Here is a 17,882-nt window from a genome sequence, read left to right as displayed (position 1 = left end):
CGGTGTGGGATGGGGCGTTCTGTTGTGTAACTTATGAGCAGTGCCCTCAAACCACTGTGCAAGCAGCTGCGTTGATGTCAGCATGGAGCGGCATCATCGGGGATACCAGGGCGGTGATGTGAAACGAGTGTAAGCTGCGGCTCGGTGATGGCCTCAGACATCGTCATCTGTGAGACCAGTGTGGCGGTGCAAAGTTAGGTGCCCTCTGTGGTGCCTTCAGGACATGAAGGTGGTAGCGGCGCCATTGATGGCATTGGTTGCTTTTTCTTCTGTTGCAGCACAAAACACACAGTTCCAAGTGCTGGTAGAGGGTGAACTTAAAGTCTTTGCTGTTCCTGAGACTTCTTGAACAGGGAGCAAGCTCTACCTCAAGCTCTTGAAAAAACTCAAAGAAAGAAGTGAAGAAAGTTCTGTCCAGTCCTTTCTCTGCACAAGACAGAAGCAGCCACTGCAGGCCAACACAACAAAGCACACACCAAAGTGGTAGTTACTCTTCACAGCTTCTCCAGCTCTGCTTCTTGGCAGGTTCCTTGATCTAAAAGAGTTCTAAAGTTCTGGGGTCTGGGCCCCAATATTGACACCACATTTCCCCTTCTTCCCTTGTGGCAGAGAGTCTCTGTGCTTAGTCCCAACCAGTTCTATCCTCTTTATTCCAGCTTCAGAGCAGGATGTGGAGCCAGCATTATGGAAGGCAGACTAGGCCTATTCAGGTAAGGATCCCGAAAGGCTTATTGTCAGAAATACAACCTGGTGCACAGCCTAATTCAAACGCAGTGGATACTAGTTAGCTAATATTAGGTGGTGCAACTGGGTGAGTGGAGAGCCCTTGGAACCACTCAAAATTCAGTAGACTGAACTACCAACTACAGAAATTATGGGGTTACCCAATGCACTAATCAACAGTAAATCACATGTTATGTAACAGACAAAATTCATGTACAATCAACAAAGCGACAGAAAATTCTAGGAATCTCCAGTGGGAGAGTAGTCCGATGGAGTCCTTTATTTAGTCAAACAGCCAGCCGACACGTGTTTCATCGCTATTGCGAATCCTTAGGGCTGAAAAAACAAATAAGTAATGATGGAGCATCCATGTGCGATCACATTGATGCAGCATAACATGGTCTCAAACAACTTTACAAAGCTTCCACTAGTGTAGAACACCAGCATTACACCTTGTTACATCATTGTGCTACCAAAAGCATACATGTCGAAAGTGCAACTACGGCGCCATCTTAAGTATGTGCTGGTGACCAAGTGAACATGTGAATCAAAGAGAAGGGTTCTCGTAAACCTCTTACTAAATTGAGACGGCGCTGTCTAAAATCTCTCAATAGCAGGATGCATAGAACGTCCTCCTATATGCGAGTGCCACTGTTCGTGCACGGTTCATTCATACTGCGTGCAAAGTGTTATGAAACAATGTCACGTGAAATTGTGACTCTTTGGAAAGGAAAATACATATCTATATATGGCTGTATCAGAACTAAAAGGTCTGTATGTGACAAAACAAATGACAAAAGGGAGGAAACCCCATCACTATTGTAACCTATGTGTGAATACCGGGGCAAAAAGGAACGAATTGTATATAGGGAACAAATAATAAATAATATGAAGCTCACTGCTTAGCTGGTGATAATTCCGACCCAGCCGGGCCCGTGACCGTCAATGTAGAGAACGCAAGGAATGATTAACACACTGTAAAGGGGCCAAACAATGTGGATAATGAAAAGCTAGAAAGTGACACTAAATAAAAGTTAAAAAAAAGTAAAAAACAGGCTAGCATATCTAACTACCCAAAAGTATACATCCTATGTTTCACAGAATTGGGAGTCAGAGAATTTCTCAACGTCATCCAGTGTTCCATCTGACAGTCAACTACTTAAAACGCGGGTGATAAATCTCTAAACATCAGATAACTGTACAAGGGAAAATGTAAAACCAACTTAAGGCATCTCAACTAAGACAAAATGTGGCTTACCCCAGTGAGAGGTGACTGGATATAAAAACGTTGTGTGTTGTAAGAAACGTTGATATATGAAGTAGTCTTCTATGTGCAATTCTTTCTTTATAGTCGCGTTCTGAAAAGTTAGAAATAGTAACCCATTCAGAAAACACCGATATCATTGTATAATCAGTGTTAGGAACTTAATCATTAGCCGTTGTCCATCTTCATCTTACCTACATGGGCATCATGCCAAACAAACCAGCCTGGAGTCGGGTACGACTTCAGTCTCAACGGAGAGGACGCCAATTCTGGGAAAGGATGTAATAAGTATGTTTCAACATTGGGTTCAACTTCGGACACAAACGAAATAACGTACGAAAATAGACTGAAGGAAACTATGGGATCCGACAACTAAGCGCTTACCTTAGTGTCTACGAGTGCTGGCAAAGCGTGTACTCTCCGTCGGCCGTGTTCCTGTTTGGACACGTGACCCGGAAATCATGCGCGTTAAAAGGACGCGCCACGTTAATGTAACGTAAAACTAGAACGCTGACCTGCAATCATGACGGTCAATGCGGAAATACGAGAAGAAACTGATGTTAAAGAACCCAAGAATCATAAAAGGTTACTTAAAGCAGCAACTATGGTTGTCAAGAGCAAACTTATAGTGATCTGTACTAGATAATGTTGTTACATCATTTCCCTGTTATGATAAAATAACGACGGGCCTTGGCAGGACGATGGTGTTTCATGTGAATAGAAGTGAGTGAAAACAACGTGCAGGTCCCACTCACACGTGACTTAATAATACATTCACATTATTGGTCATTAGACTCATATGATTAAAAAGGTCTCAAATAAAGACATAGGCAAGTAACAAATGATTATATAAAGAAATACGTCAGTGTAAATTATAACAGCCACAGTTCTTGTCATTGTAATACCCTGACATCAAGCATCATGCAGAAAATGTACATTACTATATAGTGTAAGTGAAATTAACTAAATTCAATTGTTGTCCTGTAATTAGTCCATCTAATCATCATGTGCCCAGATGAATTAGACTGTACTAAGATCTTCCGTGAGGACTGAAAGTTCAAAATCTGTCCATTCAGCAGAAAGATCATAAATCAAAGCAACAATATTAGACCAGGAAAGTGAAAGATATCTGTCCAGTATGTCCACAGGCAATTAAGCGTTCAAGACAGAATAAAGTACAATACAATACATGGTCAGTAAGTAAATCACTCTCAAGGAACAGTTTAAGTGAATGGTCGAAATTCATTAAATTGACTTAAACATCATTAAGTAACAATCTTAATCCCCCAGGAAATACTGCATCTCCTGGTCATAATTCAGTCCATGCTCAACTGTACGCAAGCGCATGATCCACATGGCTTCAGTGCGTCTTAGCTTGAGCTCACGATTCCCTCCTCTGACTCCTAATGGAACAATGTCAGTGCCAAAAAATCTTACATGCGTATCGACCTCTCCATTTTGGCAGGCTGCGACATGTAAGGCCATTGGATATCTGGGGTCACATTTGTGTATTGCGCTGAAATGTTCGGTAATTCTATCCTTGAGGGGTCTGATAGTGCTCCCCACATAGTACTTGCCACAGTTACATTCTATGATGTACACTACAAATTTCGCTGTACAATGTATGTTGGTTTTAATGTTGAAAGATTCACCCCCTGGACCTGTCAAATGCGTGGTGCCATGTTTGGCCCATCTGCACATAGTGCAAAAACCACACTTGTAGAATCCCACACTGTGTTGTGTCATCCAAGTTTGTATTCCGAGGAACAGTGGGACTAAGTTTAGTTCTGAGTGTATTGCCTCTCCTGAAGGAAATCTGTGGTTTGTCAGAGATACAGTTTCTAAGTGCCCTTTCAGATTTTAAGAGCCCCCAATGTTTAGTCAAGCTTTTACGTAACGTGCCATGGAGGGAATTAAAATCAGTAATCAACCTCACAGTATCAGTTTGTGGTGATGTGGAGGTGTGTGCCAGTAAAGTGTTCGATCTTTTCATTTTCTTAACTCTTTTTTCAGTTTTACGTATTACATTAGCTGGGTAGCCTCTTACAGAAAATCTGTCTTTCGTACTGTCTAGACATTTCTTAAACTCAAAGTCCTCACTGCAATTCCTTCTTGCCCTCAGAAATTTACCATAAGGTATTGCGTTAATTTGGTGCGGAGGATGTGAACTGGATGCATGCAGAATGGCAATGCATGCAGTAGACTTCCTGAAAAGCCTGCTCTGTAGACAGTTGGAGGAAACATAGAATGCCACATCAAGAAACTCAATATTTGTCCTACTCCAATTCATTGTGAATTGTATTTCCCATGAGTTGTTATTCAAGTATTTGAAAAAGTTGTTAAGAAGTTCTTCTGAACCCGACCATATCAAGATGCAATCATCAATATACAGACCCCAAAAAATAATGGAGTCGATATATTGAGCGCCTTTGCTACCCCAGATTAAATCAGACTCTAGTGTGCCCATAAAAAAGGTTTGCAAAAGAGGGTGAAAATTTAGAGCCCATAGCAACACCTCTCTTTTGACGATACCAAGTTTGGCCAAACATAAAAAAAAAAATTCAGAACTAGTTCCATCATAGGGGTTTGTTGTGTAAGAGTTTATTCACCGCCTCTATGCCCAGATCCATATTGATACTGGTGTACAATGACACTACATCCATTGTCACCAGTAGTGAATCAGGTTGCCACTGGATGTTTGCCAAGGTGCTTAAAATATGCTTAGTATCCTGTATGTAGGACGGTAAATTTCTCACCAAGGGACCAAGGAACAGATCAACATATTCAGCTATTCTTTCTGTAGGACCCCCCATACCAGAAACGATAGGTCTCCCTGGTGAAAAAGGAAGATTCTTATGTACTTTCGGTAGAGTATAGAGCCAGGGATAAGAAGGTCTAAAAACTTTCAGAAAAAGATATTCATCATCATTAATTAATCCAGACTGTTTCCAAATCAATAGCTTTGCGTTAATCTCCAGTGTAAGTGGACCCATGGGGTTATAGGTAAGGCGTTCGTAGCAAGAATTGTCTCCCATTTGGTCAAGAATGTCTTGTTGGTAGTCAACGCGGTCCATCACCACCACGTTCCCACCTTTGTCTGCCTCTCTGATAGTGATTGTCTCAGTGTCAATAAGTGTAGATAGGGCTAGCCTCTCTCCATGAGTTAGATTGTCCTTATATTTGAACATTCTGTCTTTTCGCCTGCGATTAAGGTTGTCAAGATCTTCAATCACACGTTTGTGAAAATTGTCTATAGCATTGCCCCCAGGTAATGTAGGAATCCATCGGGATTTGGATTTAAGACCACTGGCAATGCTATAATCAGATTCAATGTCTAACTCCTCTAATAACCTGTCCATATCAAAAGGAGAATCCTCCATATCAGTTAGAGACAATAGAAGATGAGTTGTTTGTATGTCCTTTATTGATAATGAGTCAGTAGTAGCCAATGCAGGAATATTCTTAGCCCCTCTGTCATTCTTTTCCATCCCAAAAAAATGTTTTTTTAGTTTTAGATTTCTCACAAATTTAAAGAGATCTATCTTTAATTTACAAATATCCCCTGTAGCATAGGGGTTGGAATTAAGACCTTTACTTAGTAGTGATATCATGTCAGTAGTGAGATGAAAAGAAGAGAGGTTAATAACCTGTAATTCCCTGGCACTGGCCCTGTTCAGTTCTTGTTGGTGCCTGATCTCAGTTTCCTCCTGTATTCTTCTGAGCTTGCTGCCCCTGCCCCTCCGGGTTTTGGATCTGATTGGTTTCTTTGTGGTATATATCGGTTTCCTGATACGCAAGACCTCGCGAAAAAAAGCAGAACGGCCTTGTTCAGCCCTGTCTAAGCTGTCAGTATCGCCTCCATTTGTACTGACGGAGTTCAAAGAGGTATTGCTAGAGGAAATAGAAGCAGGTTCAGTGCTAGCCTTATTTCTATTGTCGGATCTGGAATTGTTAGGGATCAGGGATTCATATTTCTTGTTGTATGAAAAAATCCTTCCCTGTGTATAATCTAACTCGTCTCTCCTCAATTGTCTCGCTTTCCTATTCTTAATATCAGATTGGTGTTTTAGCAAGATATCATCCAAAATGGTGTAGTTCTTAACTGTTGCTTCAGGCAAATTAAGGTCCTTGATTTCTTGCTCAAGAACTGAAATTTCAGCCTGTAGTTTAGCAACTTTGCGATCTGCACTTTCTATTAACAGATCCATAAGGGTAATTGAGTTGTTGGTAAGTGATTCCTCCCACTTGATCATTAGATCTGAATCCAGGTCATCATAAGTGGGGAAGATCTGACCTCTAAGGCCTCTAGGAATACGTTTCAGTCGTAAGTACTGTTTAAGGGCCCGATTCACAAAACTAACTTAAGACAAAATCCTAAACTTAATACTTTTGGTATTCACAGAAGTTAGGATTTTGTCTTAAGTGTGTTTTAAGACAGACTTAAGTTAGGATTTTGTCTTAAGTCTGTCTTAAGTCTGTCTTAAGACAAACTTAAGACAAAATCCTAGCTTCTGTGAATACCAAAAGTAGTTAAGTTTAGGATTTTGTCTTAAGTTAGTTCTGTGAATTGGGCCCTAAGTGTGGTTCCGTCCCACCACTTAGAGTTCTGTTGTTTCTTGAGTCTCTCTAGTTTGAGAAACTTCTCTTTCAAACCCTATTTACGAGGGGGTTAGTGCTAGTGGAAGCCGATTGGGTAGACATACCTTGCATCTTGATATGGTCGGGTTCAGAAGAACTTCTTAACAACTTTTTCAAACACTTGAATAACAACTCGTGGGAAATACAATTCACAATGAATTGGAGTAGGACAAACATTGAGTTTCTTGATGTGGAATTCTACGTTTCCTCCAACTCTCTACAGAGCAGGCTTTTCAGGAAGTCTACTGCATGCAATGCCATTCTGCATGCATCCAGTTCACATCCTCCACACCAAATTAACGCAATACCTTATGGTGAATATCTGAGGGCAAGAAGGAATTGCAGTGAGGACTTTGAGTTTAAGAAATGTCTAGACAGTATGAAAGACAGATTTTCTGTAAGAGGCTACCCAGCTAATGTAATACGTAAAGCTGAAAAAAGAGTTAAGAAAGTGAAAAGATCGAACACTTTACTGGCACACACCTCCACATCACCACAAACTGATACTGTGAGGTTGATTACTGATTTTAATTCCCTCCATGGCACGTTACGTAAAAGCTTGACTAAACATTGGGGGCTCTTAAAATCTGAAAGGGCACTTAGAAACTGTATCTCTGACAAACCACAGATTTCCTTCAGGAGAGGCAATACACTCAGAACAAAACTGAGTCCCACTGTTCCTCGGAATACAAACCCCACAACTTGGATGACACAACACAGTGTGGGATTCTACAAGTGTGGTTTCTGCACTATGTGCAGATGGGCCAAACATGGCACCACGCATTTCACGGGTGCAGGGGGAGAATCTATCAACATTAAAAAAAACATAAATTGTACAACGAAATTTGTAGTGTACATCATAGAATGTAACTGTGGCAAGTACTATGTGGGGAGCACTATCAGACCCCTCAAGTATAGAATTACCGAACATTTCAGAGCAATACACAAATGTGACCCCAGATATCCAGTGGCCTTACATGTCGCAGCCTGCCAAAATGGAGAGGTCGATACGCATATAAGATTTTTTGGAATTTACATTGTTCCATTAGGAGTCAGAGGAGGGAATCGTGAGCTCAAGCTAAGACGCACGGAAGCCATGTGGATCATGCGCTTGCGTACAGTTGAACATGGACGAAATTATGACCAGGAGATGCAGTATTTCCTGGGGGATTAAGATTGTTACTTAATAATGTTTAAGTCAATTTAATGAATTTTGGCCATTCACTTAAACTGTTCCTTGAGAGTGATTTACTTACTGACCATGTATTGTATTGTACTTTATTCTGTCTTGAACGCTTAATTGTCTGTGGGCATACTGGACAGATATCTTTCACTTTCCTGGTCTCATATTGTTGCTTTGATTTATGATCTTTCTGCTGAATGGACAGATTTTGGACTTTCAGTCCTCATGGAAGATCTTAGTACAGTCTAATTCATCTGGGCACATGATGATTAGATGGACTAATTACAGGACTACAATTGAATTTAGTTGATTTCACTTACACTATATAGTAATGTACATTTTCCGCATGATGCTTGATGTCAGGGTATTACAATGACAAGAATTTTGGCTGTTATAATTTACACTGACGTATTTCTTTATATAATGATTTATTACTATCCTATGTATTTATTTGAGACCTTTCTAATCATATGAGCCTAATGACCAATAATGTGAACGTATTATTAAGTCACGTGTGAGTGGGACCTGCACGTTGTTTTCACTCACTTCTATTCACATGAAACACCATCGTCCTGCCAAGGCCCGTCGTTATTTTATCATAACAGGGAAAAGATGTAACAACATTATCTAGTACAGATCACTATAAGTTTGCTCTTGACAACCATAGTTGCTGCTTTAAGTAACCTTTTATGATTCTTGGGTTCTTTAACATCAGTTTCGCTCTTATTTCCGCATTGACCGTCATGATTGCAGGTCAGCGTTCTAGTTTTACGTTACGTTAACGTGGCGCGTCCTTTTAACGCGTATGATATCCGGGTCACGTGTCCAAACAGGAACACGGCCGACGGAGAGTACACGCTTTGCCAGCACTCGTAGACACTAAGGTAAGCGCTTAGTTGTCGGATCCCATAGTTTCCTTGAGTCTATTTTCGTACGTTATTTCGTTTGTGTGGGAAGTTGAACCCAATGTTGAAACATACTTATTACATCCTTTCCCAGAATTGGCGTCCTCTCCGTTGAGACTGAAGTCGTACCCGACTCCAGGCTGGTTTGTTTGGCATGATGCCTGTGTAGGTAAGATGAAGATGGACAACGGCTAATGATTAAGTTCCTAACACTGATTATACAATGATATCGGTGTTTTCTGAATGGGTTACTATTCTAACTTTTCAGAACGGGACTATAAAGAAAGAATTGCACATAGAAGACTACTTCATATATCAACGTTTCTTACAACACGCAACGTTTTTATTTCCAGTCACCTCTCACTGGGGTAAGCCATATTTTGTCTTAGTTGAGATGCCTTAAGTTAGTTTTACATTTTCTCTTGTACAGTTATCTGATGTTTAGAGATGTATCACCCGTGTTTTAAGTAGTTGACTGTCAGATGGAACACTGGATGAGGTTGAGACATTCTCTGACTCCCAATTCTGTGAAACATAGGATGTATACTTTTTGGGTAGTTAGATACGCTAGCCTGTTTTTTTACAGTTTTTTACTTTTATATAGTGTCACTTTCTAGCTTTTCATTATCCAAATTGTTTGGCCCCTTTACAGTGTCTTGATCATTCCCTGCGTTCTCAACATTGACGGTCACGGGCCCGGCTGGGTCGGAATTATCACCAGCTAAGCGGTGAGCTTCATATTATTTATTATTTGTTCCCTATATACAATTCGTTCCTTTTTGCCCCGGTATTCACACATAGGTTACAATATTGATGGGTTTTCCTCCCTTTTGTCATTTGTTTTGTCACATACAGACCTTTTGGTTCTGATACAGCCATATATAGGTATGTGTTTTCCTTTCCAAAGAGTCACAATTATACGTGACATTGTTTCATATCACTTTGCACGCAGTATGAATTAACTGTGCACGAACAGTGGCACTCGAATATAGGAGGACGTTCTAAGCATCATGCTATTGAGAGATTTTAGACAGCGCCGTCTCAATTTAGTAAGAGGTTTACGAAAACCCTTCTCTTTGATTCACATGTTCACTTGGTCACCAGCACATACTTTAGATGGCGCCGTAGTTGCACTTTCGACACAATGATATAACAAGGTGTAATGCTGGTGTAATGCTGGTGTTCTACACTAGTGGAAGCTTTGTAAAGTTGTTTGAGACCATGTTATGCTGCATCAATGTGATTGTACTTTTGCACATGGATGCTCCATCGTTACTTGTTTGTTTTTTCAGCCCTGAGGATTCGCAATAGCGATGAAACACGTGTCGGCTGGCTGTTTGACTAAATAAAGGACTCCATCGGACTACTCTCCCACTGGACATTCCTAGAATTTTCTGTCGCTTTGTAGGCCTATTCAGGTGCAAGGGCATCTCCTCCCACTGCTCTGAATGCAGCCCAGGTCTTTTCAGCCCAGCCCTGACTCATTCAGGTAATGCAAGAGACACCTCAACCTCCCCAGTGGCTGTCTACAGTGAATGCACATCCCCAGCCCCTGTCACTGCAAAGCAAGACAGTCATTCCACAACCCAGCAGAGGCACACAGGATGGTTAAGCAAGAAGATGCCTACTTTCAAAAAGTCGCATTTTCTAACCCACAATTTAAAAACCATCTATTTTTAAAGATGTGTTAATAAATTCTGAGTTCAGAGAGTCCAAACTCCATTTCTCTATATTGTAAAAAGTTCTCATATCTTCCCACTTGCTGGTGTTGTACGCAGTATTGGAAGTGAACTGTCGAAATCGGCACAGAAATAAACCTGTAGATTATTCAATCCACGGAAGGTGTTTCAGCAACAGTGATGGTTATTGCTGTAACTTCTCTATGTGTAACATGGTATTGATTGCGATCTACTTGACAATGATAGTTTGTTGTTTTTTGAGGTTGTAAGGTAGAAGCAAGCTAGTGGCATAAATATATTTCCATGGAACGTGACAAGCCCAAAGTATCTGCAGAGTCCAACTCAGTAATATTATAGCCCTAAGCTGCAAATGCCCATGTTTTAAAGAAGACATGTCACTCTAAATTATGTTAATTGCCAGATGACTCTATGTTACCCAGAGAGTAAATCTTGGTGGATAGAGTAGTTATGCCATTATCTACTACTGCCAGAGCCTTGTCTGATTTTGCTCTGTCAATTTTGGGCAATCCCTCAGCAGCCTCTTACTGTTAAATTTCCATATTTTGTTGTATATTGATTATAGAAAATGCTTTTGACGTGGTCTTTGAGGGCCTAATGAAAAGTCCTGTAGTCCCACGTCTTTAGAAAGAAGGAACCAGTGTTGTTTCACCTGAAGCAATGTTGAGGTTTTTAGCTAATCAATGCATAACTTCAAAACTCTGTAACTTGTTACCACCCCAGATTTCTTCAGAGCAATTTGTGAAGTGTTACCAGTTTGCAAATTGTGCAAATGTCGGAATATTGGTGCATTAAAATATTTTATCTTAGCTAAGCTAAGACAGGATGTTTGCTACACACTTTTGTTCAAGAAAATCATTTGTTATTGTATAAGACATACTCTAAATAAAGCATTGTTCCTCTGAACCTGCCAATCCTTAGTTCCCCTAATGGATTTCATATCAACTTTGTCTTTCCAAAAGTCAAACCCTTGTACTTGGGTCTATTTTTCGCAGCTCTGGAGGTTGTGTAGAACTGGAAGCGGACTCATGTGGTACTATGTTTCTGTAGATATCATCCTTATCTATTTTCTTTAATAGAAATCTGTGTTTCTGTGCATGGTGTTTGTAAGGAGTTTGTTGATGTAACAGACAGAAGTGAAACATCAGTGTCAGCTGTCCATTGGAAGGGAGAGGAGGCTTCATGGTTGATTAAAGCTTCCATAGGAACTTGCTGTAAGGTAGTGAGAGGGGGCAGGTAACTACCTAGGAGCCTACTTGGCCTACTGTGTAGAACCAGCCACATAGTGTAGTTTGACAAGATTGTTTGACAGAAATCTATTGTTTTTGCAACATGCAATTGGTGCGAGAAGGACAGTGCTTGTACCCGACAGGTACAGGCACTTTGAAAGATAGACCGAATTCCTTCTTGTACACAATCTTCTCCCAGACTAGTTCACCAATCTTTGGGATCCAACCAGGAGTTGCTGGTGCTTCCTTTACTTCACCAGTGGCATAACGTTCTACTGGATGTTGCTCTGAGCTTCTCAAAAGTTGTTGAATGCTGTAAAACATCCAAACATTCATTAATGTCAAAAGGTGTTCCTGCCGTCACTGCACTGCGACTGTCAAGTTTGGGAACTCACATCTTAACCCCAAACAGGATGTCCTATGGAGTCCGACCACCCTAGGATTTTCTCTGTAGATTATTTAGGGCTCTCCGGACCCCGTACAGGTGATGGGCCCAACTGCCACCTGAACCTAATACCCTAGCTGTTAAAGACTGCTTTAAGCCCCTGTTTTTCCTCTACACTACTGCATTTCCCTCTGTATGGTAGGGGGAGGAGTACCGCACAGTCACATCCAATTTTCGCATGGTGTCTCTGTAAGCTCTTGAGCGAATGGAATGTAGCCACTGCTTATGTCCCGATAAATACTTGCAGATCTTTTATAACAGTTTTATAACAGAGCAGGAATCCACTGCTACCAATATGTATGTGTAAGCCCCATCAGATTGTAGAGGGCCACAGTGGTCCAAGTTAATGCAAGCAAGAGGCTTATCTGAGATCAACAGAGGTGACTATGAAAGACGCGTTATGGTGGGAACCTTCATCTGATGGCTGATCTCGCAATTGAGGTCTTGGTCTGTTTGTGAAGACCAGGCTACCAATAGCGTTGCTGCAACAATGAAATTGTAGCTACCAACCTTGTGTGAGCAGATACAAGACCCTCACGTGCTGCTAGTATTAACCCTAACCTGCTATCTGAATTAGGTATCACTCAATCCCCCAGTTTAGGAATTTGAGCAAATGGAATAATTTGTGCACTTAACTGATAGGAGTATTTTGCGTGAAAGCCTTTTGCCAGGTGAGTGGCATCACATGCAGTGTGACAGTCACCATGATATCTCCATCTATCCTCGTACTTGAACTAGTAATTGCAGTGACTACAGCAGTTAGCACTGTTGCCTTTGTGGCTTTGTCAACCTTGAAATTTCCCTCAACGTGTATACCTACACACTGGTGACTCAGTGTGTGTATTACATGAGTCTGTGGTAAACATTCTTTCAATTTTGCCACCTATCCCCAAAGCCTTTTTTGTTTTAGAGTGTATCCTTTGAAGTCTCTGAATCCATTTTTGGTCCAGTAGTGTAAGTACATTTTGTAAGTTAGGACACAATAATACGAATCACACACTGTGAGTGTGGGGAATCCAGAATCCATATTCTCCATTGCCAGAATTACAGTCCAGAGTTCTGCCAGCTGCACTGTGCAATCACCTATTGACTGCATGTTGATCTTGGAAGAGTGGAATTCACCATCCTCCATTCTAACCTTAACTGTGGCGCATGCTGCGGAGTATTTGTGTTTTGTCCCTACAACAGGCTGTGCTGAACCATCAGCATAAATGATGTAATCATACTAATCAAGAGGCATGATTTCATTAGGCAGAGGATATTCATTTTTGTATTGCAGGTATGCTTGTGTTTGTAGTGTAGAGTCAAATCTGTAGCCTACATCTGTGCAGTGAGAGAGTTGGCCCACTGTATCTATCTTGGGTATAAAGCCTTATCCTTAGGGACGCTGGCCCTTGTGACAGCCTCTAGGGCTGGGACAGGAGTCATGACAATAATGCATTTCCCCTTAGCCAAAGGTCTTTCTCTCAATACAGCAGTATGTACCGCCATTGGAATATTTTCTGATGATGCACATCGCATCAGTGTATAAATGTGATTGATGTGCAATTGGAACAGTGTCTTCTTCATTGAATGTAGTGTGGGTATATCCTGATGCACATGCAATTATATGGATCACCAGGCTGGAGGTGTTTACACATGTGTGTAAGTGTTTGGAAGCTAGCATGTCAACTTGTACTGAACGTAGTATTTGTGGGAGTTTAGTTGTCCAATGTGTGCTCTAAAAGTCTCGACGTATCAAGTCATAGAACGGTTTTATCCACTCTGCGTAGTCTGGAGTATATGTTTTGCCAAATTTCAGGAAGCCTAAATATTGATTAGAGTTTCTTTAAGGTGTTTGGTGGTTGTAGAAGTACGCACTTCTCCATGAAATGTGTTGTTTAGGCTTTTGCCTTCACTTGACAACTTATATCCTGCAAAAAAGGCCATTGTGGCCCTGTGAAAGTTCTTTAACCCGGCTGAAATCAACCGAGGGCTGTTCTTATACCCCTGGGCCAACCAACAGAACATCTTTTGAGACCTGAGGATGCTAAGTGCCGTCAAATTACTGCTTTTAGGTGTTATGATTTGACAGAAAAATCCATTGGAAATGTGTCAGGTGGTTTTGTATTTTTTGCGCACTATGTTATTCATTATTGCCACGTGTGCACACTCAGTACTGCAAATGTGCATGCAGCAGTGTTTCAATGTCTGTAATATAATACTAGACAATATAAATGGCCAGGTTTCATTACTGGAAACATAGGATTATTCATAGGTGAGGTGCAACTTTATATTACAAAATACACAGTAAACAAAGGGGTCCTAGGGGATAATATTTAAAGACCAAGTAACAATCAAACCCCCAATCACAGTATACATAACAAAAAGACTGTTACTGGTCTGGTAGCATGAAACAGTACGGCTTCATACAACATAGTCAAAAAACAGTGAGGCCTGTGTAAGTTTGGAAATTAATCCCATCAGCCCACCAAATGGCAGAACCTTATCATCTGGGATGGTGTAGTACTGGTATATGATAGGCGTTTCACCTGGTATATAGCACTTTTTCTCCTGGTTTTGAGGCAATCCTGCCAGCCTGTTAAAGTACATTGGACTTAAAAACACTCTAGTTCAATGCTTGATGCCGATGCTCGGGCCCTGTCTTTAATACCATTCAGGCTCTAGCAGCACTAGTGATCTGGTTACATGCTGCTTGTTTTAAACTACTTGGGGCATAGTGCTAGTACAGTGTGGTGATCCAGATATTACTCCTGTGTTTGCACTCTTGTTTTTCTTTGTAACTTTAGTCACACTCGAGGTCCTGGGGCCAACTACAGAGTGCATAATATCTGTACTTACGTTTCCCTTGGTATTTACCATATATTATTTATGGTCCCTCTTACTATCCTCAGAAGGGATTATAATATAGACATTTATACATTTGTCAAAAAAGAGAGATCTATCCTTTTTGTTCTGTCATTGTGTAGTGTTCCTCTTAAGTAACAAGGTTAATTAAAGTTTTAGTTTTTTCTGCAACTGGTGGAAAGTGATTGGAGGGTCACTACTACAGGCCTCTGTCATTTTTATCTACCCACAGAGCGGGGCCTCATCACCTGAGCAGTCGCCAGGAGAGGTGAGGTTTACTTCCAAGAATATTTGGGTAAGTTAATACTAATGTTGGTAAGAACCACTTACTTAGAATCCCCCCAAGGGATCACTTAAAAAGTTTTTTCATACGGTTAACACATAGTTGTCTCAGGCTGAGTTTTCCTGTGTATATTTATATTTCTTCTAGGAAAGAATCCGCTGTTGGAGTACTCAACCTACACATTGAAGACTGATGGTAGGCTGTATTGTATCACCAATTCTTGTTCACATTTATTATTATGTTTCTTTGCAGTAGTGTAAATTTTGGTCCTGAAGAAAGCCATTAGTCGAGTTTTGACTACAATTGGCTGAAACATGTCGACCTCTTTAGTCAACTAAGGGTAGATATGTTGTCAAACTACATACACGCTGTTTTTAGTCTTGACGCTATGGTACTCTCTTAATAAACTTACTTTTGATATCATAGAAGTAAATTTTAAATCACTTTTTCGTTTTCACACTTGTATTACACTGCAAAACTATGTTTTCAGCACCACTGAGTCATCATCCCATGGCCTGTTCCATCACTGGTGGTTTTCGTTAGGACGTCTCACTATATACCAGGTGAAACGCCTATCATATACCAGTACTACACAACCCCAGAGGATGAGGGTCTGCCATTTGGTGGGCTGATGGGATTCATTTCCAAACTTACACAGGCCTGACTGTTTTTTGACAATGATGTATGAAGCCGTACTGTTTTATGCTACCAGACCAGTAACAGTCATTTTGTTATGCAACTTTATATTACACATTGGTATTCAAAGTGTATGAGTATCTCCCTAACTTGTTTAATAGTCACATTTTTAATGGAGGATTGTCTTTGAGGTTGTGGGGTTGATCTCAATGGTATATTGTTATAAGGGGAACCAGCCTCCCACCCCACATAGTTGTGGTGTAATGCAGGAGCTAGCACTAAATCCCACTCGTTGTTTAACTGCATCTGGGACACGGTTGGAAAAAGCAGGTAAAACTACCATTTCTCCTTAGGGCAATTATTCACAAATTCTGTAGGTCAATTCTTTTCGGCAAAGAGAATATCGTAACAGATTGACAAGTTCTCCCAATAGAACATTAAAGTATCCTTGTATGTCCCCCTCCAATTGGTGTTGCATCTCGTATAACCGATGTGGGGCACTCACTCTTGTGTCCGGTGTTTCCACCTGGACCTCGTCACTCAACGCTACAGATGCCAACAATCTATCAGGCTCCAGTGAACTATTGTAACTTCTGCATTGCTGTCCATCACGGTCAGAGACCACTACCCGCTCAGAAGCAGAGTTCTCAATATCCGTGGTAGGCTTTGATTTAATGTCAGCTACTTTCTTCTTTTTGAATTGAGGATTGAATGGTTTAGATTTATCTTCCTTTTTTATTACATTGTCATAAGGGAGTTGTGAGTCCTTCGTCAGTTTCATGTACTACTCTGATCTGTTTTGTGATCAGCCACCTGTCTCCCAGCATTTTTCATATGACTCCTGAAAAGAATGCGATGAATGTGTGTCAGTATCCTGATAAATGTCAGTCATTTTAATATTATCACGGTTAGGCAGATTATAGCGTTTTTGCCATGACCTTCTGTTGAGGAGATCCTCCCAGTTATTTAGTCTTTTCTTTATGTTTCTTATGATCCCACTTCTTAGAAGAGTCTGATGCTTGCTTTGAGTTATCCTTTTCAGAATTACGTTTAGTTTGTGGTTTACTAGGTCTGACTCCCAAATTATCTCTACCTATTGTTGCATACATTTCCTCAAAACTTTTTGGTATAAGTATGGCAGATACTGTGACGAATATGCCCATCAGTTTCATCTCTAAATCCAGGGCAGGACATGCCCTAAACTAATTTTGGATCTGCTTAAGCACCACTGGCAAAACAGCCAATGAGGGTGTACAGTGTGTTCTTATATATACTGCAGGAAAGACTGTACCACAGGTGGTGCAGTCTTCTACTAGGGGATCCATCCACATTGGCAGACATATGGTGAGAATTCTATGTTTTTCCTGAGGTCCCATATGGGGAAACACTGCATAAAACTGGTTTGTTTTGAGTGCAATCCTCCCGTCTGATGGGAATTTTACCCATGACCGCATTGATGGTTTGTGGATAAATTCCAGTTGTAGCCAATTGTGGTTGTGCAGCTTGAGCAGTCCTTGCAGGATTTATTGTCATTGTTTGCATGACAAATTATGTTAAACATCTATATGTTTTCACCAGATCTGTATGTAGCATACGTAGGACTGGAGGTGTAAGATGTTCTATATCTGGATAGGATGTGTAACCTGTAACCTCTGTTGCTCTCTCATTGCTAAGGGGACCTAGTCTAATATTATTGTTTGTATGTTATAGGGTGCCTTCAAACACATTTAGATGTTCTTGATAAGTAAGTGGTATTACTAGTACTTCATAAGCTGTGCTGATAGGAGATGGATCTGAAGTGTATGTGAGAAACAGTCTTGTAGATGTATTAGCTGCTGGGAATGTAACCCATGAATAGAATACCTCTGTTTTGAATGCTTCACTGTTTTGAATGCTTCATGGGCCTCCACCATGAAAATAACGTCTCCACTCATCTAGAGCAGGCCACGAAGTAACAGCATTTGTGTGACCCCATGTCTGCAGTTAGCTGGTATGTTAATTGTTGGTTCGTCTTCAGACATTTCAATATGTA

Source organism: Lissotriton helveticus, chromosome 11 (assembly GCF_964261635.1).
Source record: "Lissotriton helveticus chromosome 11, aLisHel1.1, whole genome shotgun sequence".
NCBI classification, from domain to species: domain Eukaryota; kingdom Metazoa; phylum Chordata; class Amphibia; order Caudata; family Salamandridae; genus Lissotriton; species Lissotriton helveticus.
This window is presented reverse-complemented; position numbering follows the sequence as displayed.